This window comes from Triturus cristatus, chromosome 2_2, assembly GCF_964204655.1.
Source record: "Triturus cristatus chromosome 2_2, aTriCri1.1, whole genome shotgun sequence".
Classification (NCBI taxonomy): domain Eukaryota; kingdom Metazoa; phylum Chordata; class Amphibia; order Caudata; family Salamandridae; genus Triturus; species Triturus cristatus.
The window spans coordinates 862317030-862338865 of NC_140582.1; the positions used below are offsets into that span (position 1 = coordinate 862317030).

Genomic DNA, 21836 nt, shown 5'->3' on the forward strand with positions numbered 1-21836 from the left:
ACCTTTTTTTGGAGAAAACCACTCCATCCCTAAAGGTTGCACTTTCTTCCTCAGTTCCATATCTGTTCTTTTCCCCTGTCTCTGTTCCTCTGTTTCATTTCGCCTGTCCCTCCTGAAGGCTTTGAGTTAATCTTACAGAGTGCATAAAGTGCTGGGCAAACATTCAGCATAACTTAACTAAACACACACACACGCAATCACTCTCTCTTTTCGCTCCCTCCCTCCATCTTCCCTCTCTCTCTCTCGCCCTAACTCTCTCTCTCTTCTTCTTCTTGTTCTCTCTTTCTCCCTGCCTCTTCCCCCTCTCTCTCCCTCTTCCCACCTCTCTCCCGCCTCTCTCCCTCCCCCCCTCTCCCACTCCCCCTCCCACTGCACGCCTCACACTGCTGCATGCCGCACACTGCTGCACACCGCACGCTGCTGCACGCCGCACACTGCTACACACTGCTGCATGCCACACACTGCTGCACGCCACACACTGCTGCATGCCGCTGCACGCCACACACTGCTGCACGCCACACACTGCTGCACGCCGCACACTGCTGCACGCTGCAAACTGCTACACGAAACACTGCTGCACGCCACACACTGCTGCATGCCACACACTGCTGCACGCCACACACTGCTGCACGCCGCACAATGCTACACGAAACACTGTTGCACGCCACACACTGCTGCACGGCACACACTGCTGCATGCTGCACACTGCTGCATGCCACACACTGCTGCACACTGCTGAATTACTCACTGCTGCATGCTGCACAACACCGCTGCACGCAGCACACTGCTGCAGCCGCACACTGCTGCACGCTGCACACTGCTGCACGCCGCTGCATGCCACACAGTGCTGCATGCCTCACACTGCTACACGAAACACTGCTGCACGCCACACACTGCTGCACGCAGCACACTGCTGCACGCCGCACACTGCTGCATGCCGCACACTGCTACACGAAACACTGCTGCACGCCACGCACTGTTGCACGCCACACACTGCTGCACGCCACACACTGCTGCACGCCGCACAATGCTACACGATACACTGCTGCACGCCACACACTGCTGCACTGCACACACTGCTGCATGCCGCACACTGCTGCACGCCACACACTGCTGCACGCCACACACTGCTGCACACTGCTGCATTACTCACTGCTGCATGCTGCACGACACTGCTGCACGCAGCACACTGCTGCACGCCGCACACTGCTGCATGCCACACACTGCTGCACGCCGCTGCACGCCACACAGTGCTGCATGCCTCACACTGCTTCACGAAACACTGCTGCACGCCACACACTGCTGCATGCCACACACTGCTGCACGCCACACACTGCTGCACGCCACACACTTCTGCACACCGCACACTGCTGCATGCCGCACACTGCTGCATGCCTCACACTGCTGCACGCCTCACACTGCTGCACGCCACACACTGCTGCACGCCGCACACTGCTGCACACCGCACACTGCTGCACGCCGCACACTGCTTTTATGCAAGTTTATGCTACTGACATTATAAATGACAATGCCTTTTATTTGTTTTAAAACCAAAACATAAATAAAAGGCATTGTAATTTTACAATGCCAATAGCTCAAACTCTTATAAATGCGAGACCTATTGCATTGCAAATGCTTGTTTTTGTTAGGCACCGGGAGATTCAGTGTATTTGCCCAGAATCCCAGAATGTTGAGCGCCCCCCCGAGACTCGAACCTTTTCCCCAGCTCCTAGGTCGACCTCCCTAGCCGTTAGTCCACATTCCCTCCCCAGGTTTGGCTTGACAACACAGATGTCGCCTGACCTTATGTGATCACCAAAAAAGAACATTCAGTGTACTACTATTAGTTAGGCTTAGGCTCTACCCACATGTTTACAGGATTTGATTGGACCGAATTTGTGTGCTTTCACATAAAAAGAGTGCTTGTGCTTGTGGCAAAGCTCAATACACTCAGTCAACACAGCAGGACTGAGTTGGTTGTGGTGGCAACCCAATGATCTTGGCGAAAGGCCTGATCAGTTTATCATTAAATGTAATGATTTAAGCAGTAGGTCCGATGTATTTATCGTGAAAAGGATATGTTAAAGTAAACAGACACTGTGGATTGTTATTCCTCTATAGTAAAGCCTATACATAGGTATTTTGTTACATGGAGTCTCACAGATTACTGTAGTAGGGATAGGTTTTGGTGTTGGCTACCCCTGTGACAGTAAATATAGAAGATTTAATCTCTGAGAATCCTTGTTTCTTCCTCTTAGGAGAGATAGTATTTTGTTTAGCTGACTGTATTTTTGTATCCCCTTCTAATTTGGTGTATGCATGCCTAACGGTTGCCTTGTGGAAAAGCTTACACTTAAAACAGTATACCTGAGTTGGTTATGGTGACAAACTATTTGTTACATGTAATCTCACAGATTACAGTAGTAGGTAAGGGTTTCGGCCACCCACTCTGACAAACCCTGGGGGTTTTCACTGAGATGATTCTTCTTTAGTCCTATTGAGAGGGCTTGTATATTGTTTTGCAAACTGTATTTTTCGACATATTTGTAATTTTATAGATGTACACTGGATGGTTGCATGTGAACTTGAATATGTCTGTGTTGGTTAGATGTAAAGCTGAAGGTAAAGGGTATAGGCCTTATCGTTTCTTTGGGAATCATGCCAGATTCCATAGGGCTGATCAGTTTATTATGAAATGTTATGACCCAGACAATAGACCTGACCTACTTATTGTAAAAAGTATGTTAAAGGCAATACACTTTTAAAGAGGAACTGTTACTGCACTGTGTTAAAACCTGTAGGCGGGTATTATGTTACACGGAATCTCCAAGATTACCAAAGTAAGCAAGGGTTTTATTGGCGATGATCCACCCGCAGAAATGGTTTGATAGAAGGTAAGCACTATGATTATCCTTTTTCGGCTCATGCAAGAGAAATAGTATTTTGCTTTGCCAACTGTAATTTTGTATACATTTGTAATTTTATGACTGTATGTCTGTTGGATGCCGTGTGGGAAAGTTTACACTAAGTACAGGAGGATTTAGTTGGTTATGGCAACAAGCCAATGATCAGCAAAACACACAAGATGATGGACGGAATGTTGCACATTGGCAAAACACTCACCCCCAGTCACAGATCTGGGTTTAATCCATCGTTATTTTGCTCACCACGCCAGCCCAGTTCAGACATGGCCATATGCAAATCAGTCTTGCCCCTGTGCCTCATGGGAACAGTCCAGCCCGAACTGCCAAGCTATGTCTTCCCTGGACTGGAATCATGCATCCTAGGACCGGTTTCGGGGTTTCACCCCTCTTCAGGTAGGATAGGTTGACTCCAGTGGCGTAGTGAGCACGGGACCCACGTCTGGGCATACCCTTTCTACATAGGGCGAACAGCAAAACACACAAGATGATGGACGGAATGTTGCACATTGGCAAAACATTCACCCCCAGTCACAGATCTGGGTTTAATCCATCGTTATTTTGCTCACCACGCCAGCCCAGTTCAGACATGGCCATATGCAAATCAGTCTTGACCCTCTGCCTCATGGGAACAGACCAGCCCGATCTGCCAAGCCAGGTCTTCCCTGGACTGGAATCAAGCATCCTAGGACCGGTTTCGGGTTTTCACCCCTCTTCAGCCAGGATAGCTTGACTCCAGTGGCGTAGTGAGCACGGGACCCACGTCTGGGCATACCCTTCCCACATAGAGCGAACAGCAAAACACACAAGATGATGGACGGAATGTTGCACATTGGCAAAACATTCACCCCCAGTCACAGATCTGGGTTTAATCCATCGTTATTTTGCTCACCACGCCACCCCAGTTCAGACATGGCCATATGCAAATCAGTCTTGCCCCTGTGCCTCATGGGAACAGTCCAGCCCGAACTGCCAAGCTATGTCTTCCCTGGACTGGAATCAAGCATCCTAGGACCGGTTTCGGGGTTTCACCCCTCTTCAGGTAGGATAGGTTGACTCCAGTGGCGTAGTGAGCACGGGACCCACGTCTGGGCATACCCTTTCTACATAGGGCGAACAGCAAAACACACAAGATGATGGACGGAATGTTGCACATTGGCAAAACATTCACCCCCAGTCACAGATCTGGGTTTAATCCAACGTTATTTTGCTCACCACGCCACCCCAGTTCAGACATGGCCATATGCAAATCAGTCTTGACCCTGTGCCTCATGGGAACAGTCCAGCCCGATCTGCCAAGCCATGTCTTCCCTGGACTGGAATCAAGCATCCTAGGACCGGTTTCGGGGTTTCACCCCTTTTCAGCCAGGATAGCTTGACTCCAGTGGCGTAGTGAGCACGGGAACCACATCTGGGCATACCCTTCCCACACAGGGCGAACAGCAAAACACACAAGATGATGGACGGAATGTTGCACATTGGCAAAATATTCACCCCTGTCACAGATCTGGGTTTAATCCATCGTTATTTTGCTCACCACGCCACCCCAGTTCAGACATGGCCATATGCAAATCAGTATTGACCCTGTGCCTCATGGGAACAGTCCAGCCCGAACTGCCAAGCCATGTCTTCCCTCGACTGGAATCAAGCATCCTAGGACCGGTTTCAGGGTTTCACCCCTCTTCAGCCAGGATAGCTTGACGTAGTGAGCACGGGACCCACATCTGGGCATACCCTTCCCACATAGGGCGAACAGCAAAACACACAAGACATGGCTTGACAGTTCGGACTGGACTGTTCCCATGAGACACATGGTCAGACTGATTTGCATATGGCCATGTCTGAACTGGGGTGGTGGAGTGAGCTAAAGAATGATGATGGATTAAACCCAGATCAGTTGACTGGGGGTGAGTGTTAGATTTGCTCAAACGCTCCGTCCATCATCCCATATGGTATCGCTTTGTTCGCCCTAAGTTGGCAGGGTATGCCCAGACGTGGGTCCCTTGCTCACTTTGTCACGGGATTCAAGATAGCCTGGCTGATGAGGGTTATGAACCTGAAACCGGTCCAAGGATGCTTGTTTCCGGTCCAGGGAAGACATGGCTTGACAGTTCGGACTGGACTGTTCCCATGAGGCACAGGGTCAGAATGATTTGCATATGGCCATGTCTGAACTGGGGTGGTGGAGTGAGCTAAAGAATGATGATGGATTAAACCCAGATCAGTTGACTGGGGGTGAGTGTTAGATTTGCTCAAACGCTCCTTCCATCATCCCCTTTGGTATCGCTTTGTTCGCCCTAAGTTGGCAGGGTTTCCCCAGACGTGGGTTCCTTGCTCACTTTACCACTGGATTCAAGATAGCCTGGCTGATGAGGGTTATGAACCCGAAACCGGTCCCAGGATGCTTGTTTCCGGTCCAGGGAAGACATGGATTGACAGTTCGGACTGGACTGTTTCCATGAGGCACAGGGTCAGACTGATTTGCATATGGCCATGTTTGAACTGGGGTGGCAGAGTGAGCTAAAGAATGATGATGGATTAAACCCACATCAGTTGACTGGTGGTGAGTGTTAGATTTGCTCAAACGCTCCGTCCATCATCCCCTTTGGTATCGACAAGCCAATGATAACAGCTATAGGCCTGACATGGACATGGACAAATTCTACCAAAAGCCATAAATCTGGTCTGCTTATTATGAAAAGTCATGACAAAGACACTAGGCCTGACTTTTATATAAAAAGCATTTATTACAGCTAAACAGTAAATTGTTATCCTACTATGCTATTGGTGCTGGAGAAGTATTTTGGTACATGTAATCTCACAGATTACCATAATGGCCAAGGGTTTTGGTGTTAGTCACAAACGCTGACAAACCCTGGGACTAGAAGATTTTCACTGTATTGATTTTGTTAGGCCTTATTGAAAGGGTTTATATATTAATTTGTCAACTGTAATTCTGTCCATATTTGTAATTTTAGAATTGTATGGACGATGGTTGCCAGTTTATATGCACTTCAGTAGGCCTGTGTTGGATATAGTGTCAAAACAATGGTAAAGACTACATGCCTTATCAGTTCACTAAGAAAATAAACATTAGATTTCTTAGATGTGATGCGTTTATAATGATACTGTTGCAGGGATTCTGCTGGCAAAGCAGAACTGTGCCTTGGGATGACAGAGACATCAGAATGTAGCGACTGAGTCTCTCCACAATGTCAGCATCTGCTGGCCCAAATCCTGGCTAACTCCCAGTGCCTCACCTGAACTCTTAACCTTCCCAGAGTAACAGGCAATTAAGGCAACCTAGACCATGACGCTCTAGTCCCCAAGAGAAACGTGTAAACAGATCATCACCTTTTGTCTATCACTCATGCATATCCATAGTAAACAAAAGAAAGACACAAAGAAAGTTTACAATATATATATGGAAATGATCATAGTGTATTATGAAGCAAGTGTGCTGCGATAACTAGACAGATACAACTAAGCAATATAATTAGCATTATTAGTAGACTGTGTAAAATAGACACCCCTACCATGGCAACTGATATTTCAGTCTAGACCTATCCTCCTAGTGTGAGCACGGGGATATTAGTGATATCTGGTATTGGCAACAGACCCCTTACCTAGTGTATATAGTTAGGTTGTCCGCATCATAGGTGTAAACTTAGTTTAAAAAACCAAATCTGACTGGAAACCAACCTTAAATCCTGTTGTATTTCCGTCCCAAATGAGATTCAATAGGGTCCAATGTTAGACACCTAGGTAAGACTGCACATAATCCCTCCTATTCACAGTATATGTATCCTGGATGTGTTTCCCAATGAGGAGTCCCTGAGGATGGGTAAGTAAAGGAAAACGGCCTAATTATATATAAGAATACACCCAAATGAAAAATGGCAGGGGCATATTCTATATACTTTGAGAATATGGTAATGTGATCCCACATACCTTAAAGGAGGATTTAGTAAAAGTGCAAGTTTATTCAGGCATGAATAAATAAAATCTGTGGTGCATTGCACCCACTCGATGCAGGTTGTGTTAAAGAAAATAACCGGCAGCCATATCCTTGCCAGTATTAATACGGGACCTTTTCCTAATAAAAAGGATCAAAGGAAAGTGAGTCAGAACAAGCTAGTAGACAGACCCCGAGGTGAGTATTTAAAAGATGCCCCCAAACGCAGATGCTCATATCTAGCGTAATTGGCACTGTACCGCTAATTGCAGGAGAACATTCAGTCAGTTATGGGCGCTTACCTCTGTGATGAACAAAGCTCCTTTTGGTGTGTACGCTGGAGACCTACTGGTCCGCAGGAGAACACACATTTATATAGGCCTGGGAGCGGAAACATTTGTAGGACTGTACCCACTCCATAGACGTCGGCCCTCTTGGAACTGTAAATTCAGTACCCCGCTTATCAATAGAGGTTTAAAGTTGGCAATTCATCAGCCCCCGAGGTGTGTTGATGTAGAGCTCAAGGGTCGTGGGGTATTGATCAGCATTATGCTCGATGAGGTATCCCCCAAAAACACTGGAAATCAGGGAGCGTATAAAGGCAGGTATTACTCCAAAGATTTTCTGAAAGGTACTGACTAAGCCAGTCCAGATTATTTTTAAAAACTGAGCTATACCGGCGGTATTGGAAGCATTTAAGATTCGATACACAAGCTAGCCGAAATGTTATGGAAGATTTGTGCTCAAAAGAGGCTGTATTTCTCTCGATGCAGTTCAAAGGTTTCTCGGGCAGATGTTAAAGTCACATCCCTCTGAAACAATAAGACTTTGAGTCGCTTAGGTTGTTAAAGTCTGCCTTCAAAGTTGGAATGAAAGGCCACAACGAACTATCAGAAACTGCATGCCTTGGAGAGAAAAACACGTTATTGCAACAGGTCACTATCTGAAAAACTGAGAGAATATATGGAATTCCACGTTTCATTCCACAACAGTCTTGATCGCTTAACAGTAAATAACTGCCATTGGAAAGGACAGTGATAAGGGGGAAAATTGAAGGGGCTGGTATTCCTTTTGTTTCAGGGTGACTTAAAACCCTCCAAAAAGGGAATAAGCACACAGACTCTTCTTGGCAATGCAAAAACCTTCTTTACTAACTGTCACGACAGAGAGAAAGATGTTCAACACACACAACATGGAATGCACTTCAGTCTTTCTCAAATTCCTGCTAACAGGCAGCTCTTTTTATACACAATTGTACAATGGTTTATTACAACAGGAAATCATAATTGGCTTGCAAGTTACAGATTTAAAATGGAAAAAATACTCGAAGACTTATGACCTCCTAACTCCGGATTCTGACCTAATCCATTACACATTCCTTATTGCGCTCCAAATGATGCTTGATTAACAAAGCATTCTCCTGTTCGTGAATGGATGTCCGTTCCTGGTAAATGTAATTTAAGTGAAGTGTGCACTTTCAGTATTGTGCACCTAAGACCTCTGTGTGCTCTGGCTAATTCAATTTCCTGCACCCATTGTCTAATCAGGCCATGATCTGTTGGCAAGCATGGAGAGCGTGCTGGTGGACTTGCGTGTCAAAATCATAAATGTTTTCAATCTTACTAAACACAAGTTGGCCTTTAACTGAAACCCTTTCAAGTTTCCTATTCCATTGTGTCCTTGAGTGAACTTTTCACGTTACTCGTGTCAGTAAATTGTTTGGGCCTTAAGTGACTTTTAACCATTAACAGCTGTGTATTTTCTGCTTGGGTTTGTTGTTGAGTCATATACTCATGTGTTATATTTTCTACGGGTTGCTTATTTTTTACGTTTCCTTCAATATTCCCCCCTTAGTTAATATTTTATCTAGTTGATCTAAACCTTGATCTACACTTGGCACTAGGTTATGCAAGTTGCCTTGGGAATCTACTACTTGTGTTGGTGTCCTAACTGAAAACATCCCACCCACCCCTATTTTCCTACAACATGCTAGACTTAATTGTGCAAGACAATATATTCACATTAAGACCACAATTGTTGGGAACAAGGCTCCCAACCGTTCCGACATCCAGGATGGCAGCGATAAAACCCAACCACTAAACCAACTATCTGGGACACCTCCTTAATCTAACACTTTCTTTTGCAAATCATGCAATATCTGTACAGCCTCTGACAAAGTTCCATTGTCCACATCATTCGCTGGAATAAACGTGCAGCAAGTCTTTCCGATTTGTTTTGCATACCGCTCTTTTCATGACTGTCATATGGTCAAGTACATAAAGATGTTCCAGTACCATCAATCTTATTGCACGCAGCTCTTCCCCTATGGCATTGAAACCATCATTGGTAGCATTTATGACCTTCCGGAGCTCCCACCGTGTTATCTGAAGCCAGCAAGCTGGGGCTTTAGCTTGAACAAATGGCAGAATGCTCCCAAGAAGAGTTGAGCATCACTGAACAGGCAAAATCCTTGGGGAACATCTTTCCAAGTGCTTGTGCCATAGTACTCTGCAGTTCTCTAGTTTCAGCTATAGTGTAGCAAGGTCGTTGGATGGCGCATGGGGTGTTCGTGCAAGGTCAACAAGTTGATACTAGGATTTACCAAAACCGGAGCGTGCAAGGTCACAATGGAGCTGATTCCACCCTAATTTGGTGGCAATTGGGCATACAGCAGTTCTCCGCCCTGCCAGTAAAAATCCATGGGGCTGGAGGTGCTCCCCTGCATGCCGGCATGGTAAACTGTGATCTTACAGCCAACATTGTATCTTACGTTAACAGTACCATTCCCTCTGAAATACAAGGAAACAGAAGTTAGCTTCATGACAGTCTGAGGACTTACAGTGCTATCTAACCAAGTGTAAAGTGATGTTTCCATCACATATAGGTGTGCAAATCCCTATTGCATCCTGGCTAACAACACTGCCATCCCATAAAGACATAGCCCTACAGGAAAATTCAGTATTGGAGTGCCATTGATCATGGGCAAAGACTGACCCGGTGACTCTAAATCCTGGCCTATGGACACAATCTGGGGGTAAGGGGCTTACAAAATAGTTGTTACACTCGGTTGGCGGGCATGTTACTCCTAGAACTCCTAAATCCAGGACTACCTGGGTCCAAGCTAAAGTGGTGAGACAGCCTGTCTTCCTCATCTATGATATTTAATCACTGATATCTACTTTATCTGTAAGAATGTAGAGTACTTCTGCTACTGAGTCATATTTTGTGGCGTTGACTAAGAAGCACACTACTCTAACATGTGTCATTTGCATTGGGGCCTTGATTATCCACAAGTAGAGATGTAATGAACATTGAGCTGCACTTGGGGCTATTTGTTTTGTGGATTTGAGTTTATCTGATCCAGTAACATGAGGTATTAAGGAACACTCAAAACAGGATTCATTTGTGTTTTCTGAACTTATGTCTGACATTTGCTGATACCACATATTATCTAACAGCTGAGTGTGGGTATTACGGGTCACATTGTTATTTGAGAGCTCTCTTCAGACATGAAAAACATTAGAAGTAAAGGGTTCATTACTATCAAAGAGCATAAAGAATAGAATCAAGAGACAAAAAAGAAACATAAATACTTATCTTTTGTGTTGTTCTGTTAAAAAATAGTTCGAAAGCAGAGATGGAGGGGGGTGCTTTCATGATGACAATCTTCGTCCCTGTTTTGCTCCATTTGCACTGTTCATGATGTTTGGCAAACGGCTGGGTTGAGATGCACATGGCTGCGATAAAACCAGGGCTTCCTGCCATTCACCTTGAAGGCAGCTGGTGTGATCGGGATAACTGTGTAGGGGCCTTCAAATCATTTATCTGCCATTTGTTTTACAATTTGTTTATAAATACTTGATCTCCCAGGTGTATAGCTGGAAGGTCGACCTCGGCAGTAGTGCGCTTCACCTTGTCTACCTGTTTGGAGATTAATCTTGCACATTTCATCAGTTCACACAAATACATGCACATCTCATTATTCAAGACTTCTTTTCCCCTCTATCTTACTTCTAGTGGCAGGGACTTGGAGATTCATAGACATCCCAATCACTATTTGATGGGGTGTCAAGTAATGGTCTGAACTGGCCATATTCCTAAGGCTAAAGAGTACTATTGGCAAACAGTATAACCATTTCTCGTGCAATGTAGCACATAACTTACTTACCTTAATCTTCAAGAGGCCGTAACGATACCTTTACTTTGAGGGTGGTACATGGAGGACAACTTATGCTTTATTCCTAACTGTGTTGTTATATGCACAAATAGTGTATTAAAAACAATTAGTGCCTTTGTCAGAGCTTATCCCTTCTCGAATTCCCCATCATGGAATTAATTCATGAATTAGGAATGCAGCTGCGGATTTAACATCACAATGGATGCATAGTCCTGCTTCAATACATCGGGAAAATGGGCAGACCAGCACTATGAGGTACATATAGTTATTGCACCTATCGATGGTATAAACAAAGTCCAGATGAAGGGCTTTAAAGAGACTCTGTGGTTGTGGAATGGTGGAATGTATCACTTTTAGGGTGGTAATTATGTTGTGCACATTAGGAACAAAGCAGTCTTGTTGTATTTGTATTGACAAATAATCTCTGGAGGTATGGGCTGGTAAAAGAGTTTAATCCAGAGCTATCGCAGGCAAAGTCTGTGGCATCTCTAGTTTTCCTGTGGACAGTTATCTATTCACTAGGTCACCCCCAGACTGGGTGCATCCTCTATCTTCCCATAACTGCTTTTCATGCAAGGGGGCAGCCTCCTGCAGTCCTCTTAGATGTAACTGCGCTTTCTCAGCATAATGAGGCATATCGTTGTATGTGATAGTATTGAAGTCAGACCCAGGTGGTGAGTTAGTTTGAGCCACCAGAACAGGGGCAGGTTGTGACTCTGATGGCTCAGCTGGGGGGTGTGTGCGCCTAGCTGTATCTTTAGCTGCCCAATCTGCTAGTGCATTACCATGGGACCCAAACTCCTGTCCACTTGTATGTGCTGCACATTATACAACTGCCACTGCTTTGGGTAGAGCGAAATCCTCTATTAGTGCTTCTAAGAGGTTTCTATGCATAACAGGACTACCGTCCGACTTAATAAAAGCTATCATGCTCCATCTCATGATGCTGGAATGCACGGTGGTTCTCACATAAGCTAAATATGAATATATAGTAATTACTTCTCCTGCTCCTAGCTTAAGGGCTGCTATTAATGCAGTTAATTCTGTTGCTTGGGCAGAATAAGGTGCTGGTAATGTCAGCTGCTCCACTATATGTAGCGTATCAGAGGAATCATGCTGCTCTGTTTTGACTACTTCTGAATAACGGCAAATACTGCTTAGAGCATCAAAGGTGCCTCCATGACGATGGGGGTACTCTTCTGTACTGCGAAGGCTGCAGTGGCCAGTGCCTGCATACAGGGATAGTATCATTTTTATAAATAAATCTAGCAGCCTACTGAAATATGTAATGGGGCTGTGTCCTAAGGGTATTTCTGTTTAAGAACAGCTGTCATCACCTGACCATTGCAATTGAAAAGTCTCCTTCATCTTTGGTGTCCATGTTATCCTTTCCTCTCTGTCTTTAGCCAGTTTGATAGCAGCTAACAAGGGTGCTATAAACATGCTATAATAAAAAAAACACTGTCTCAAATATTTAGAGAGACCAAGAAACTTCTGCGTTCCTTTGACAGTTCCTGGTTCTATCATTTGGCGGATGGAGGCTGCCCTTTCAGGTGCTACACATCGACCAGATGTTGACAACAATTGTCCTAAATACTGGACTTCTTTGTCATAGTACGGAATTTGCTCCCTCTCTACTTTGTACCCTCTCTGGGCAAGAGTTGCTAGAAGAGATATAGTGTCTCTTCTTCACCGCTGCTCAGTGGTACTACAAATCAAGATGATGTTGAAATATTGCAACAGAATGTTGTGACATTGGAAATTTGACAGCTCATTCTTTATCACTCTGTTGAACATGGTAGGGGACTCATAATACCCTTGCGGTAAATGAGAGTACAAATACTGAGTTCCGCGATAGGAGTCCGCTGTCAGATAGAGGATGTGTGGATGGAGAAGGATGCTAAAGAAGGTGGTCTTTAAATCTATAACGGAAAAATACTTGCCATCCTGGGGAATATTTGTCAAGATGATGGAGGGGTCAGGGGCAATTGGAAATTCTGGTACCACTAATTAATTAATTAGGCATCAGACATCCAGGAGTCTTGCCTTTGTCGAAGAAAAAGGAATTCTTTGGGTAATAAAACCTCTTTTCCCAGTAGCTCTGGTGTCTCTTCTCTAATGTAAATGCCTCCATATCAGCGGGTCATCAATGCCATGATCCTGGAAGGTGAAACTCTAAGGGTGGAACAAATCATGGTACCATCAGATTAAAACGAAATGGTTATATTTATTCTGAACATCAAATCTCTTCCAAACAGATTAGCTAGGGCATCTGGAAAAAACAGTAAACAGCCATAATTGTACCTCCCTTCTACTTCCAACTCCACTGGTTTTGTAAAAGGAACCTTTTTAGGACTTGAAGTTTCGAACTAAACTGCATATAGATCTAAGCTGACTTTGCCCATGGTATAAAAGACATGTAATTTTGCATAATATTGATAACAGACGACCAATGTTATTCAAGCTGTAAATGCGAGAAGACAATGTATTAGTACTATTATGCACAAGAGCAAGTACTTTGTCTAAATTATCTTGATCAATTTGTGTTAAACGTGGACTTCCATTTATGACAATTTTCAAATTTAATTGTAAGTGGCATAATTAAATCTTTTTGAACACAGAGACTTAGGATCCAGCAAGAAATCAGATAGGTCTGTGTCTTCCGACAGGAGGGATAGGTACTGTTTTACTGCAGACAGTGTGGAATGTACTGCAGACAGTGCTGAAAATGGGAATAACGAGGGGAGGGTCTGCTTCCCCTAAACCCCAGTGTGGAATTAAAAAAACAATCAAAACAACCATTTGTGTCCACTGGCCACAATAACCACCAATTTGGGTCTGAAAGAGTGGAGTTAAATGTACCATTGAGCCGAATACTATTGAGCTGTTCTTCAGTGTAATTTGTTAAATGTTGCCAATTGTCAAACTGGGCAATGGAAGGACAATTGGGTGAATTTATGTCTTTAATTTTAGCAAATCCCAGACAAGTAGTTTGTTGAACTGTATCATTTAGAAACATCATTTGTAATGGAATTCAGCAGGCTCTAAATAAGGTGTCTGTTCCCTGAATCTGCCAATGTTTGGTACCCCAAATTGATTTAATATCCATGGTATCCTATCAATACTCATAGACTTTCAATGCTAATTGCTTGACAAACACATCTGTATATTTTAGCTTGGTTTGTGTCAGCATATATTTCTTTGATGGTCCAAGTTTAAAATAAAGTGATTTCTGGTCTAAAGAATAATGTCCAGAAAAATAAGTGAATTCATCCCCTTATGTTTTTGAGCTCCCTTGGAGGAGTTGGACAATGTTCCCATTGTGTGTAATTAAAAAGTGTGCATTGGACACTAGCTCGATGTAAATCATGATGTCCATAATGATGATAACAGAACATTTCACCATAATTAGCAGAATTTAGATACAGGCCTTCACTTTCAAAAACAGTATAATATTCTAGCTTCGAGAGCATGGAGTTTACGTGGCAACATCCCAATTGTCAGAATGTAATCCAGGCACAATAACATCACCCATGACACCTTGAAAATGTAAGGAATCTGCAGTATTTCTGTAGGGCTGAAGATATCATAGGGGACCTTAACCCAAACAATTCCATCAGTTACTGCGACAGCTGAAATGTTCGCAAGGGACAGGGCTCTTTTCAGTTTATGTGAAGATGAGTGAGGCATTAACACCTCATCAACCAGTTCTGTGGCAGAGTGTTCTGGTAGGTAATGGCCATTTATCAGTAAGAAGAAAACAGTCACAAATCCAATAAAAGGAAGTAGAAAAACCAAGGACAGTATTATCCAAACATATACCTGATAAGTGCCGTTAAACCATGAAAAGAAAACACAGACCTGTATAGACGGAGTGTAGGTGGAACTTTCAAAAGAGTTGGATGAAAATCAGCTGTTCCCACTTAATAAGCAGAAGCAGTTTGTTGAAAAACAGGAGCCACAGGTGCAGTGTGAGAACTGGTAGGCTCCACAAGGGGGGGATCAGTATATATTAATCACCTGCAGGAGATGCAGTTATACGTTCAGGACTCACTTGCGTCATGTGGCTGACATTTGTTGCATTATTAGGAATTAACTGATGTTCATTCTCCCCCCAGACCCCCCCAAGCTGGGGAGAAACAGCTTTGATGTGGCTCAAAAGCTGTAGAGGAATTTCCTGTATGGTACCGAGAGGAGTTCGGGAAATACCATGGACTCCGCATGGCCTACTGTTTAGAATTGGCCACATGACGTATCTTGATGTGATCAATAGAGATAAAACGATTGTCATTAGAAACAGCTTGTGGCAAAATTAAAGTTCTTGTACCTTGACTGCCAAGGACTGGCACCGGTGAACGGTATGATGTGCCAAATTCCTTCTTTACTGCAACCTTTTCTCAAACAAGAAACACAATTTGTGGAATCCAGTCCGAAGGTGCTGGCTGCTCCTTGATTCTAGTAGAGGCAGACGTCTTCAGCTGTTCATTTGATTGGCCGTCACGGATGTGTTGCAATTCCTGTAAGACAGCAGAATGATCATTTATGTCAAAGGGCATCAAGGTCTGGAATGTACATTTTGATACTAAAAAGGACCTTGTATGGGGTCTGGCCTCCCAGAGATCATTTTGGTAGATTATTAAGTCTTCTTTGTACCCCGTATAGGTGATGGATCAAGCAATGCCTTGTACCTAATACTCTAGCTGTTAAGGATTACTCTAAGTCACCGTTCATCCTCTCCACTACCAAATGTTTCTTAGGGAAGGTAGGGGGAAGAGTAATGCATCTCTACACCCAGGGAAGCCATGATATCCCTGTAAGCCTTGGAGGCAAAAATAGGCCCCTGGTCTGAGTGGAATGCATTGAATGCATGTGTGCCAATAAAGACTTGCAAATCTTTAATAACAGTGCGAGCATCAGCCAAACATTGTGGCCACACCAAGAAGAACCTTGAGCAAGAATCAACCACAAGTAGGATACATTTAAACACTCCATCCGAATTAAGAGGATCACAATAGTCCAAAAAAATGCAGCTGAAAGGTTAGTTGGAAATCAATAGGTGTGTCTGCGGTGGGCATGCTATGGTAGACCATTTAATTTGTTGACAATTATCACAAAAAAGGACATATTTCCTGGCCTGTTTATATAAGCCATGCCACCAATAACGTTACCGTAGTAACAAAATTTTGGCCACCACACCTGCATGTGCAGAAGCAACATCTTCATGCACAGCTATCAGTAAGGCTAGTCTGCGGTCTTGATTGGTAATCAAAAGATCAACAATTCCTTGAATTGTAACAAAGAGAATTTTTTTTGTTGCTTAAATGATATGTATATTTTTCTGGAAGGCCCCTTGGCAAAGGGGTGCCATTGCATGTAGCATTAACGAAAGCCAGTATATCGTCATCTACCTTCATATGAGAATGAGTTATCACAGCAACTGTTACATGGGGAACCACGGATTTGGCTGCTTCATCTGCTAAAGAATTCCCTACAACATGTGTTCCCACACGATGAAGACTCAATGTATTAATGCCACAAGTCTGTGGCAACCTATCTTTTAGGACTTCTACATTCACCCAAAGCGATTTATGCTTTAAAGAGTTGCCTTTAAATTCTTTGAATCCATTCTGGATTCATCGCAGTCGATAATTAGGCAGATACAACTAAGTAATGTAATTAGCTTTACTAGCTGGCTATACAAAATAAACATCCCCACCATGGCAAATTATATATCTGTCTAGGCCTACCCTCCCCATGTGAGCCCTGGGATATCAGCGATCTCTGGGATTGGCAACAGACCCCATGCCTGGTGTATGCAGTTAAGTGGTCCGCATCATAGGTGTAAACTCAGTTTATGCAAAGCGGTGTGGGTGTTAATTCCAGGACAGGTCTCTCTGATGGAATTCTCCTCTCTGCCCCCAAGGGGACGAGACACAGTTTATATGATAAGAACTGCTGTGTGGGAAAGCTGCAGCTGTGATACTGTGCTATGTCTAAAATGTTAGGAGCTGTTGCTGACTGATCAGAAAAAACAGTACAAATTGTTGTTATGTATTATAGGCGACCTTGTATGAAATGTGCAGAATGAATCCCAAGAAGAGTCACTGAATAACAGAACAAAATGTACAGCATATTTATGAAATAATGTCACAAACACAAAGCGCTATATTTGGCTGTGAAAAGCAGAACCAACCTAAAACGTCTAATTCGCAAAACTAAGGTAGAACTAAAGTAGGCCCAGAAGGGAAATCACTACAATACGTTATAAGAAAGCAAGTAGACCTGACTTACCTATTGTGAAAAAGTGCTAAAGGCATTAGGCGTTTAAGGGTGGATTGTTATTACACTGTGCTAAAGCTTGTAGGCAGGTATTTTAAAGGGATGTGTAAAATTGCATGCGAAGTGCAAGAAATGGAAATACACCATTTAGCAACATATTTATAAATAACTCCTTGTGCCAATTTTAAAAATTAGCACGAAAAACAAAAGTGCCATGAACAAAAGCCAATTGTGTTCTGGTTGTTCACGTTTTTCCAGCGCTCTTGACCTATTAGAGATATAGGCAACAGTTTTGGCGTTAGTGACATACCGGAACAAATCAAGCAATATGGTAATCCTTAATAGTTTCTTTTATCCGGGAATTTAAATTGTTTTGACAACTGTAATTCAGTACGTATTTGTAATGTTATTGCCATGCATGATCATTGTCTTGGGGCAAAACCTATGCTCAATACAGTACATTTGTGTTGGTTATGGTAACAAGACAATGATAAAGGTAACAGTCCTAATTGTTTATTAAGAAAAGTTACAATAAAGGAAGGGTCGATTATTAATAAAGGCTGTAGGTCCTGCTATTGCGTGACCTCGTCCTATTCCTCTTATGCATGTGGGGTGGCCATCCTTCTAAGACAGGGTCTCTCTATGGCAATGGTTTGATCACTTACTGATGTGCAGGGCTGGATGGCTTTTCTATGGGGAAATTTGGGGCAGACATAACTTGCCGTCATCAACAGCTATGGGCCCAATACTGACGATAATGACTTGCTTGACATTCTGTGGGGCTAGATTCTCTCTACCAAGCTACAGGCTTTCATATGGGGGGACTTTAATTGCGTCTTGCAGCCTTGCTTGGATAAAACCTGTGTGCTGCCTGGTGCAGGGACTGCTGCTGCTGTTCATTTGAGAGCTATTATGCAAGATCATGACCTTCTTGATATTTGGCAGCACTGGTTCCAGAAAACTGTAGAGGGTACCTACTATTCACATGCGCATGGGGGTGGTCATGACTTAATTATTGGCTGTTGTCTAAGAATGTCGAGTCATAGGTGTGAGAATGAACACATTTAGCTCATACCCTTTCTGATCATGCACCAGTCCTCCTGACCATGACATCTCTTGGGACACTTTGGTCAGGATTCTCTTGGCGGTTGCATCCTGACGTCATGTTGGACAAGGTATTTTCAGAAGAGATTCACACAGAGAAGGTGGAGTATTTTGAATTTAATGAAGGTATGGCAGATTCTAGGGGCACTGAGCAGGAGGCTTTCAAGGTTATTCTTTGAGGCACGTGCATGGCCAAAAGCAGTGGTGTGCTCTATGGTGAGGAATTTCTATAGCTCAGCATTCACTGAAGCTCCTTGGCACTACTAATTACACATTGGCACAGGAAAAGGTTTGATGTCATTTAAGAAAAAAGATAAGTCTTTAACAGGTTTTTGAACCTCCCATGGTTTTGCTTGGCTTGTGAGTAGAGGGAAGGACGTTCCATAGCTTTACTGCTGCCGCAGAGAAAGCCTTTTTGACTACCTTCACAGTTCTAGTTTTAGGGACCACCACTATGGCCCTCATTACCAGTTTAGGGCTAAATTCCGGTCCCTGTGCAAACAGGAATTTACACAAGAATCAGAATTCCTGGTGATAAATTCTGGCGAGTCAATCCTGCTGAAAATCATTTGAGGAAAATGCCCCAAAAATGGCAAAACATGCCAAATTGGGAGTACTAAAAACTGGTTTTGAATGATGTTAAAAACCGATTCCGCATCTTTTGCCTTGCTTTTCTGTTGAAAACTCAGATAAGAATGTATGAACCACATGTGGTACATACCTCACCTTGGGGGTGAGGTCTGTTTGTCAGAATAGGGTGGTAAATACCCCACACTATTTCAACAAACTTGTAATGAAGGCCTATGATCTGTGAACAGGATTGTAAATGGTGAGATGGTCAATACCAAGTATTTCTTTCTGCTAAAACCCCAGGAGTTGCCAATAAAGGGATGTGGTTTGCACCAATTGAAGTTGCCTCATGAGGCTTGCTGGTAATGCAAGATTAACTGTATTGCCATAATCAAGCCTCATTTGAATAAGTGCATTTATTTCCGGCAGATTGCCCTCCAAAAAGGACATAAAGTTTTCATCAGTTTTAATTGCGGGTAGCAAACTTTAGCACGATGAGCTATGTTGTGTTTGAGTGAGACTCTGGAGTCAATAATAATCCCTACATTGTGCACACACTTTGAAGGAGCTGGATGTACTTCCATCTCGTGAGGCCAATCAGTGTTGGTAGCTTGTGGACTTTTAGTGAATAACAAAATCTTGCTTTGAGATTTATTCAATTAAAAAAATTACATTGTTGGAGTGGAAAATCATGTTTACCATTAATGACAAGAGAAACGAACATGACATTTTCTGAGAGAAAAATGTATACACGTGTGTTGAATACACGTTATAGAAAAGATGAGGAATAAAAATAATTTTAGTTATTGCATCATAAAAGCATGCAGAAAAAGAGTAGTTTAGATGATATCATATGTATAAGTAACACAGGTTGTGATTTACTAAATTAAAAGAACTATATATCAATAACATGTGTTAGAGAAAAATGTGCAAATGATGAACTCTCACGTTATAAAGTTTACATCTGATTGTTTCTGAATCGTTTCTGAATATCATTTATATGAAGAATAACTAATGTGATTTATCAAATGGTATGATTAATCCTGATTATAATAGTGAATTTTAGTAAAAGCTACTTCTTTGTGTGTGAAACCGTGTGCACCGAAAATTACAAAAGAAAGGTAGTTGCTACTTATTTCTATTTGAAGATGCTTCCGTGAAACTTATAGAGAATGTATTTCACTTATATAACAATCTTATTGGTTTGAAACAACATTATAAATGTATGATTTGAAATGTATTTACACGTTGGTACATACATAAAGTTATAAGTACCCTATATTGACACGTTTTCTTTGTAATGCTACCAAATATTCTTAAATGCATAAGAAGTTAACTAAAAACATGACATCTTATTATTCTTTTATGAATATACTGCGTTATATCAGACTAAATTAATGAGGGCCTAAATGTGTTCACAAAGTTTTCTGCTTAGCTAACCTTACTGTTTGTGAGAATGTTCTCCAGTGTGACAAATTATGTGCAACAGTGTATTTTTCTTAGTGAGTTCACTTGTATTGAATGAGAGATTTTGCTAGAATTATGTTACCATCTTAGGGCGTCTGCCTGGGAAACTGTCCTCTTAAGCTTTCTCCTATGCTCTAAGTAAAGGAGCATTGTATAACTTGTCACATACTGGATGGCTTAAGGACTGCATAATTGTCCCACCTATTTGTCTGCATTTTGTGTCACCTGACACACACTCCATATGAACTGACCAATGGACTGAGTGGTCTGACCAGATGAGGTGTCACCCAGGAAACACCAAGAATATAATATTGTCTGATTTGATGGATTTCTCTCTCTCTCACTCTCAAACATGTTATGGCAATGGTGATGGTGACGGACAATTTGCTGTTTTTCATTGCTTGCTGATTACGAACTGCTAATGGAGATTCGCAGCACTTACCTGACAAACTGACTAGCCTGATGCGGACTCATCTGGCTTCTTTCCTGAACTGACACGTGATTTATTTGATTGTGGTTTATTCCTAGGGGTCTACTCAAACTGGCAAAATTGTCCCTTTTCTTGAACTCTTGAGCTTTTGGTACTTATTTTGAGCTTTTTTTTATTTTTCTTCTTGCCCTATGAGGTCTATTGATGCACTTACCTTTTTACGATTTGATAAACTTAGCTAAATTTACCATTTTGACACAGCTGTCATGATTTATCCTTTTTGAAGTGAAGGTGCATTTCCGATTTGGGTTTATTAATGACTAGGGTGGATCCTCTTAGAGAGATCTCAGAGCATCAAACTCTAATGTTTTAATTCTGTATAGCTTTAGCTGAACCCTTGGTATGTATAACTTTGGCACACCTACATTTCTTAAAGAGATTTGGGCTTGCAGTAATAATTCTATATCTTTGTAGTATTGTCTTGAGGGTAATCTACATGAGTTTTATATCAACTTTGTGATCCAGTTGTCCCAATTCCTGGTCCTCATTGGATGACTGTTGAGACCCTTTATATCCAACCGCTCTTGGCACCCAGCAAGGTCCATCGGAGGACCAAGAGATTGGTAGGTAGAAATTCCTGTCCGCTAGTTTTGGGGCCCAGTAAATGCTATAGCAGTTATTCTGGTATCGTGTTGGATGGTTTGTGGTCTGGATGAAGTTAGGATATATGTTGGAAATCTTTATTGAGACCCCCATTCAAGATTTTGATTAGGATTTAGATCAAATCCAAAGATCTATGTTCAGTCAAAGGTGAGAAAGTGCCAGCGTACGACAGCAACAAGCTCGTGGTGTGAGTTGAAGTTGTTATCGGGTCCGAAGTGACATATACACCTATGTGTGGTTTAAATGTATGGCATATGCTGAGGAAGGCTG

At 42.8% G+C, this 21836-nt stretch overlaps 1 pseudogene; it reads right to left on the reverse strand.

Moving 5' to 3' along the window:
- Positions 1–14322: 14322 nt before the first annotated feature.
- Positions 14323–18497, reverse strand: LOC146862896 (uncharacterized; annotated as a pseudogene).
- Positions 18498–21836: the final 3339 nt, after the last annotated feature.